A 7,738-nucleotide genomic window follows, 5' to 3' on the forward strand; every position below is an offset into this window, starting at 1 on the left:
GTAGATTGGCAAGTCAATGTAAATCACGCGTTGACTAATCTTAGGACTAACTTATTTTGAACATATAATCATATTTATATTCCACTGTGATTACGTCACTATAAATACGATTAGCTATATGCTCAGGATTTAATAGAAGTTTATATTAAACAAATAATCATGAAAATAAAACATGTGAGCAAAGTGATTGACCAACTCAAAAAATGATTTCTATGCTTTTATTGACAATAAGATGAGATTACAAAGAAATTGGGTTTTAATTAGGGCATAAAATCGCAATAGATGCAGCATAGATATTCAGCATATCTGGAAAGTGTGGTGGATAAATCTAAGGAGACGCAGAAAATGTCCACATTCTATGTGAATTGCCAAAAGTGTTTCTAGAAGATTTACCAGGATTACCCCCAAATAGAGAAACTGAATTTGTGATCGAACTTGCACTAGAAACTGCACCAATATAGATTTTGTATTATTGAAGATTATTGTTTGAAAACCCATAAAATTTCTTAGTTTTTAGGGGCTTTCTACTTCAAGAACCCACATTGCTCAATCATAACAAGTAAGTGTGATTTTATTAATTTTTATGATTTAAATTTAATTTTTGAGATATTTTTTTTATATAAAATGACTATATTTCGAATTTTTTAATTTTTGGATAGTTTATATTAATGATTATGTAATTATTTTATGTTTAAACTTTGCATTTTAATATTTATTTTTTTAGAATTTTTTTTATTATAATTTCTTTATTTTTTGTTAAATTTTTCAATTTTTAAAAAAAATTTAATTAATCTTGGATTTACTTATGTAAATGAGTATATATATTAATGTATATATTTTGTATAAGTTCCACTTTATTAATTATTTGGTTTGAATATTTTGAGTAAATTTTTGTTTATATTTTGTTAACTTTTTAAATTTTGGGTTTAATTTTTTAAATATGTATATATTAAATTATTTTTTTTTCTTTAAGTTATATTTTATTATTCATTTAGTTAGAATATTTATAGTAGATTTTTCATTATGTGATTTGTTAACTTTTTCAAAATATATATATATATTTCATTTCGGGTTTAAGTATTTAAATGAGTACAAATAACACATTATTTGTTTTCTTTAAGCACTTTATTGTTTATTTAGTTAGAATATAGATTTAATATATTTTGTCAATTTTTTTATTATTTTTTTTATAGTTATATTTGAATAGGTATTTTGTTGACAACTTTGTTGGTGAGATCAAGCTTTGGAGGATTTTATATTAGAGGTAATATTTTAAACCTTAATGTATAATTAAGATATTGAACTTAGTGGAATGTATGAATTATAAAATAGTGGAGATAAGTTCTGGGACTGTGTGTTGCGGTGATATAAGACTATAATTATGCATGTTTTATTGATTAATTGGTTTGTTGTGTTTATGTGATGAATATATGTTTATTTAAAATTTGGGAAATGTGATAGAAATAGCGGAAATGTTGCCCAATATTTTTTAAGATTTAGTAATATAAGATTTGTGCATGTTTGATTGATTTGTTGAATATTTCTGTGTATATCATGTGTTGTATAATGCACGTTATAAATTTGAGAAATGTGATAAAAATAGGAGAAATGCTGCCCATTTTTTTTGGACATATTGTTTCCTTTATTTACTTGTCAATTAGGTAATCCACGAACCTAATTGTTAATGTTTGTTGCTTTGTTTGTTTGTTTGTTTTTTTTTTTGTGAAGTTTGACAATGGATAGAGATTGGATGTCAGCAGATAGGTTATCCGTGAAATATAGGAATGGAGTTGAGTTTTTCGTGTAATTTTGTGCAAGAAATACTCAATCTCCTAATAGTATTCCTTGTCCTTGTGTTAAGTGTAGTAATGTGGTCAGGATGCCAATTTTTTAAAATGAAAGATCACTTATTTTGGAATGGAATAGACAAAAGTTATAAAGTATGGTTTTTGCATAGATAAAGAATAAAAGTCACTGATGAGGGACCATCTATGAATAATAAGTATTTTGATGTGGATTATGAAGTTGATGATATTACAGAAATGATTGATAATGCACAATATGAATCACATGTGGATCCAATTAAATTTCAGTCAATCTTAGAAGATGATGAGAAACCTATTTTCCCTAATCGTACAAGGTTCATTAAATTATCAGAACTACTTAGGTTGTATAACTTAAAAGCCAAACATGGGTGAAGTGATAAGGGAATGACAGAGTTGTTAACACTTTTAGGAGAATTATTACCAGAAGGTAATGAAGTGTCGTCTTCATTTTATGAAGCAAAGAAGACATTGCATTCGTTAGGCATGAAATATGAAAAAATACATGCTTTTCCTAATGATTGCATCTTATATTGAAAGTGATTTGTTGATGCAATTGCATGTCCGACCTGTGGCGAGTTTAGATGGCAAAAGAAAAAAAATTTCAGATGTAGTTAAAAAATGTGTCCGTACAAAAGTTTTATGGTATCTACCACCGATATCTTGTTTGGTTTGATTGTACCAAAATGATGATCATGGTAAAATTTTAATTTGGCATGCAAAAGATAGAGTAAAGGATGGTAAGCTAAGAAATCCAACTGACTCGCCATCTTGGAAAACAGTAGATGTTAAATGGCCTGAATTTGGCATTGAATCGAGGAATATTCGTTTGGGTCTTTCTGCAGACGGAATTAATCCACACACTTCCCTTATTAGTAAATATAGTTATTGGCCTGTAATGCTAGTCATCTATAATCTACCGCCATGGTTGTGTATGAAGAGGAAGTTTACCATGTTGACCTTGTTGATATCTAGTCCTAAACAACCTGAAAATGATATTGATGTATACCTAGCTCCTTTAATTGATGATTTGAGCACATTGTGGTATGAGGGGGTTTAATGCTTACGATGCTTATAAGAAAGAAAATTTTAATCTTAAAACAGTGTTGTTGTGGACTATTAATGATTTTCCAGCCTTAGGTAATCTTTCTGGATTTAGTGTGAAATGGTACAAAGCATGTCCCATTTGTGAAGAAGGGACTCACTTAGAATATTTAAAACATTCTCAAAAGATTTATTATATGGGACACCAAAAGTTCTTATTCGAAGAACATAAATTTTGAAGTTGGACAGATGCCTTCATTGGTAAACCTGAATTTGGAAAGGCTCCACCACCTTTACTTGGAGGACAATTGTTAACAAAGTTGAACAAAGTCCAATGCAATTTCGGTAAGTCTAAAAATTATACAAATAAGAGAAAAATTGTTAGACATGCAAAAACAAAGGAGGTTGTAGATAGTGCAACAGGTTGTTGGAAGAAGAAATCTATTTTTTTGAGCTTGAATACTAGGAACATTTGGTTTTGCAGCATAACTTAGATGTGATGCACATTGAGAAAAATGTGTCTGATAGCATAATTAGTACATTGCTGAATATTCCTGGTCGGAGTAAAGATGTAATAAAAGCTCGGTTGGATTTAAAAGTAATGGGTGTACGTAGTAAGTTACAACTAGAGGTTGGTGAGAGACGAACCTTTTTACCACCTGCGTGTTATGACCTGTCAAAAGAAGAAAAACAAATTGTATGTCATTCTTTGTCGAATGTGAAAGTACCGGAAGGTTATTCTTCAAATATTTCTGCTCTGAAAGATATGAAAATTTTGAATTTAGTTGGAATGAAGTCTCATGACCATCATACACTACTTGAACATCTTCTACCGGTAGCTATCCATTCTGTGTTACCCAAAAAAGTTCTATATGCAATTACCAAACTATGCTTCTTCTTTAAATCTATTTGTTGTAAAGTGGTAGATGTGTCAAAGTTGGACAATCTTCAAACAAATCTCGTGATAACTATTGTTGACGCCGTTTTTCGTCAACTTAAAATATAGAGCAATTAAACAATAAGAACTATGTCGTAGATGAATAATATGGTAGAACAACAAGAGTTTTACGTGGTTCAGCAGTTAAATCTGCCTAGTCCACGAGTCTATTTTATTTAGACTTGGAGTTTTCTAGAAATGCTTCAGAGATGAATTCTCCAGAGTTTCTCTCAAGATATCAGAAGATCCCTCCTTTACTAATGTTCATGACCTCTCTATTTATAGAGAGTTCTCAAAGTTTATTCCCACATATTTCAGGAAGATACTTCTACTTATTATTAAAATAAAGATATTAAATACTGTAACTCCTATATACGAGGAAACGTCCCCTGAAGACCAGGAAACGGGTAACAGAATTGTTAATATCCCTTTAATGTTGGGATGTTACAATAATAAATATCTTTAAACATGCGGAACGCGTTACATCAGATGACTCATCAAATCTTCGAGGTCAGCAACCAGCATCATGTCAGTCAAGGTTTACAGATAGGTTACAAACTAGCCTCCTTATTTTAAGATCAGGCTATTCGATCCGAAGACACCTGATAACAGATGTATCCCGATGCTATTTTCTTTTGAGCTTAGAAAGGATCCCAAGGTTACCTGTCTTCGATGTTGCCACCTTGCTCTGAGGTTTTGACCTCTGACCACGAACATGCGTTTTATATATCTCAAGCTCACACTTGACGAGTCTAGCTTTCGAGGTCACAGTCTCAGGTCTCGAAATCTGGGTGTAACATTTTGTCCCCTCAAAAGTATTAGTTCGAGTCCTACGAGAAGGAAACTTTTGAACTACTTCATTTGGGAACCGTTCCATCGACATACTCAAGTACGGACACACGTCGGCTGGGTATTGCTTACTCAAAGTACTTGAGTACCTTGGAAATCTGCCCATGTCTATCCGCCTGCCATTCTTTTGGGTGCTATCACCTCACGGGTTCCTAGCCATTTGATCTGATACGGAATCTGGCTAATGGCCCAGATTAATCCAACCCTTTGTATTCCCACGAGCTTATAAATAGGCCTCAAGTCGTCTTCTTCCTCTTTTATTTTCACGTTCATCAGAGAGAAAAAGGAAAGAAAATACCAGAAACCTTCTTGCCCACATCTTGCATGTTCTCCAAGCTGAGAAGACAAATCAACGTTGGACTTTTTGACTCTGTGAGATCACACTTACAACTGCTTATACAATTGTCCATTTCTCTATTTCCGTCAATCACATTGTGTAAGTTTTCTATTAATGGCTTCTTTGCATTATTCTTTCCATGAATGTTTATGCTTCTGTTGCACCTTGGGCACTAGAACTCTTTTTGCTCCATATATTAGTTTAATGCACTAGGATGCTTCGACGGATAGATATTAGCCTCAAACCCAGTTTCTGTGTAAAAAGGCTCAAATTGTTCCTTTTTTGAGTTTTCAAATTTTAGAGAACATATCTTGCACACCAAGATATCGGGTACAAAATCAGAGTTTTTTTTTTTTTTTAAAGAATGCATGATTCCCAAAAATATCACCTTTTTGATAACCGCCACCTTTTTTCCCTGATTTTTCAGGATTTCCCATAACATGTCCAACTTCTTCCCTTTCGGTGGAATACAGGCTTTGAGATCGGCCTCATCCTTTGGATCGAGCTTGCCTTGTAGCCTCGATCATTTGAGCTTAGGTATTATTTATCTCATTATTTCTTGCTCGCTTGGCCCTCACCTTGTGCTTTCTTGTTAGATGCCGCAGAATTTGGGAAAGTGGTGGGGGTCAAAGCTCGCTATTCCTTACTCACCAGTAGCTTCGAGCCCAGAATCTCCTTTTACTCGGAACCAGCGCTTAATTCGGGAGCACAAACTGAGGTGTGAGCAAGAGGACACTCGAGACCACTTTCGACGTCAGATAAACGAGGTCGAAGAAGGGAAAAGGAAAAGACTAAGGGTCGCCCTTTATCCAGATCCGGACACCGAGCCTAGACCGATTCCTGTTGACCCTATGCTCAAAGTAACAATTTCCTTCAAGTCGGGTGATCTTAAATTCTTGCTGATAGGGGAACCTTCTACCTCGCAGCCGAGGAGAGAATTCTTCAAGGCCGAGCATTATTAGAGCTCGGTTACATCACTAGGTCAGATAACTGATATTCTGGCCATTCACGGCATAGGACTACCGGGTTCGCTGAGGTGTCGAGCTCTGACCTCCCATGAGCGGAGTTGCCGTGCTCCAGGAGATGGAAATCCTGACAGCAAGCTGAGATACGCAAATTGGAGCCAGGAACATATGAAGGCAGGGGCAGTACTATCATGGACTTCGTTGGGCTGGCTCCCTTCCAGCTCAACACCAATTCTTACAGGGTTCTGTCTGCCCTGAGGTTGCTTTACCACGAGCTGAAGTGGAAAGGACCTTCGCCTGAAGAGATCTTATATCTCTTTTGTTTGAAAAGCAATCCCTCCCGACCTCGGGGAGGAGATGGCTTCTACTATCTCTCGAGCTATCCCAAGGAGAAGAAGATGTTTGAAGATCTTCCCAACCATCCTCTTCATTTTAAGAAGGCCTTCTTCTGGACAGATGGCCTAGCCCCGTCTAGATTCTACTCATTCAAACAGATTCGTAAGTATCTCAACTTCCCTCTTTTTTGTGCTCGAACTTTGTTTAGGCTCGTGCTTAGCTGAAATGTGTTTGATCATCCAGCCAATTACCATGGCCCTACTCCCACCAAGGAGATGAGAGAGCACAGTGAGACTCTGCTCCAACTCCCCTACGACAGGAGGTCCCTCTCCTATCTCCTACATGAAGGCAAGCTTTGGGCATGTGGTCTCTTGGGGGAGGATCAGTCTACATCCAACTGGTCCAATAAGAACTACGACTAGTGGGAGCTCGTGCCTCAGTAGACCGGCAACTTTCCCCCAAGGAGAGATGCGAGGCCTCCATCTCCAGCTCAACGTCATAGGAGTCCGTAATCGGGGAATGAGGCCAACAATGAGGCCTCGAGCTCGGGCTCTGATGAACAAGGTACAATCATCCTTAGCTCGGATTTGTGGTCTTCCTCACTACTAAAACATAAACCCGATAGATTAATATTGTGTGAGGACGATAGGAACCATTTCTATGTATGGTCTTGGGTCGATGAGAGGGTACATAGGTTCGATAGCTGGCTCGGGAAATACGACACCATGTATAGCCTGAACGAGGTATGGGACGAAATAGCCATCCATTATGGGACTAACAACTATAGGGACCTTTCGAGGTTGACATACACCTATAGGGAAGGTACTCCCCCCGCCTCTTCTAGAGATGGGGGAATTTCGTGGTCGCCGAGCACAAGCTCGTGGGAGAGTTCCAGTTATGTTTCTCTCCACTTGTCTTTTTATCCATTCTCTGTCTGCATCATGTTAATTTATTTTGTTTTGGGATAACTCATAATGTGGTGTAAATGTGCAGGCGATATGGACTCCGACCTTGACAATATTTTGGTCAGTGGCGAAGCCAAGAGGAGTAAGCGCCCGAAGGGGTCGTGAAAAACTTACCGACCTGCTAAGGTCCTTAAAAGGACCGAGAAAACGCCACCTCCCCCTGCTCCGGTTGTTCCAAGCACAGCTTTGAGTCCACCTGCTCAGGCCGAGACTCCCTCCTCGACCTTGCCTCGCATTCCTCCTGCACCCCAGGTCAATCCCACAGTTGGCCCACCATCAAAGAAACCCTCGTCGTCAAAGACACCGCTGCTTTCGATTTCTACTCATGCTGATGAGTATGTGATTGACAACGCAGCTGGACCCCACTAGGCTACGCTAGGCTCGGACGTTCTGTCTCAGGTGGGTCAGAGTTTTGGCAACTTTGATGCTCCTCGCTGGCAGTTTTTGAACAATGCCCAAGACTACAACACTCTTTACGAGAA

The sequence above is a fragment of the Humulus lupulus genome, chromosome 6 (assembly GCF_963169125.1).
Source record: "Humulus lupulus chromosome 6, drHumLupu1.1, whole genome shotgun sequence".
Lineage (NCBI taxonomy): Eukaryota > Viridiplantae > Streptophyta > Magnoliopsida > Rosales > Cannabaceae > Humulus > Humulus lupulus.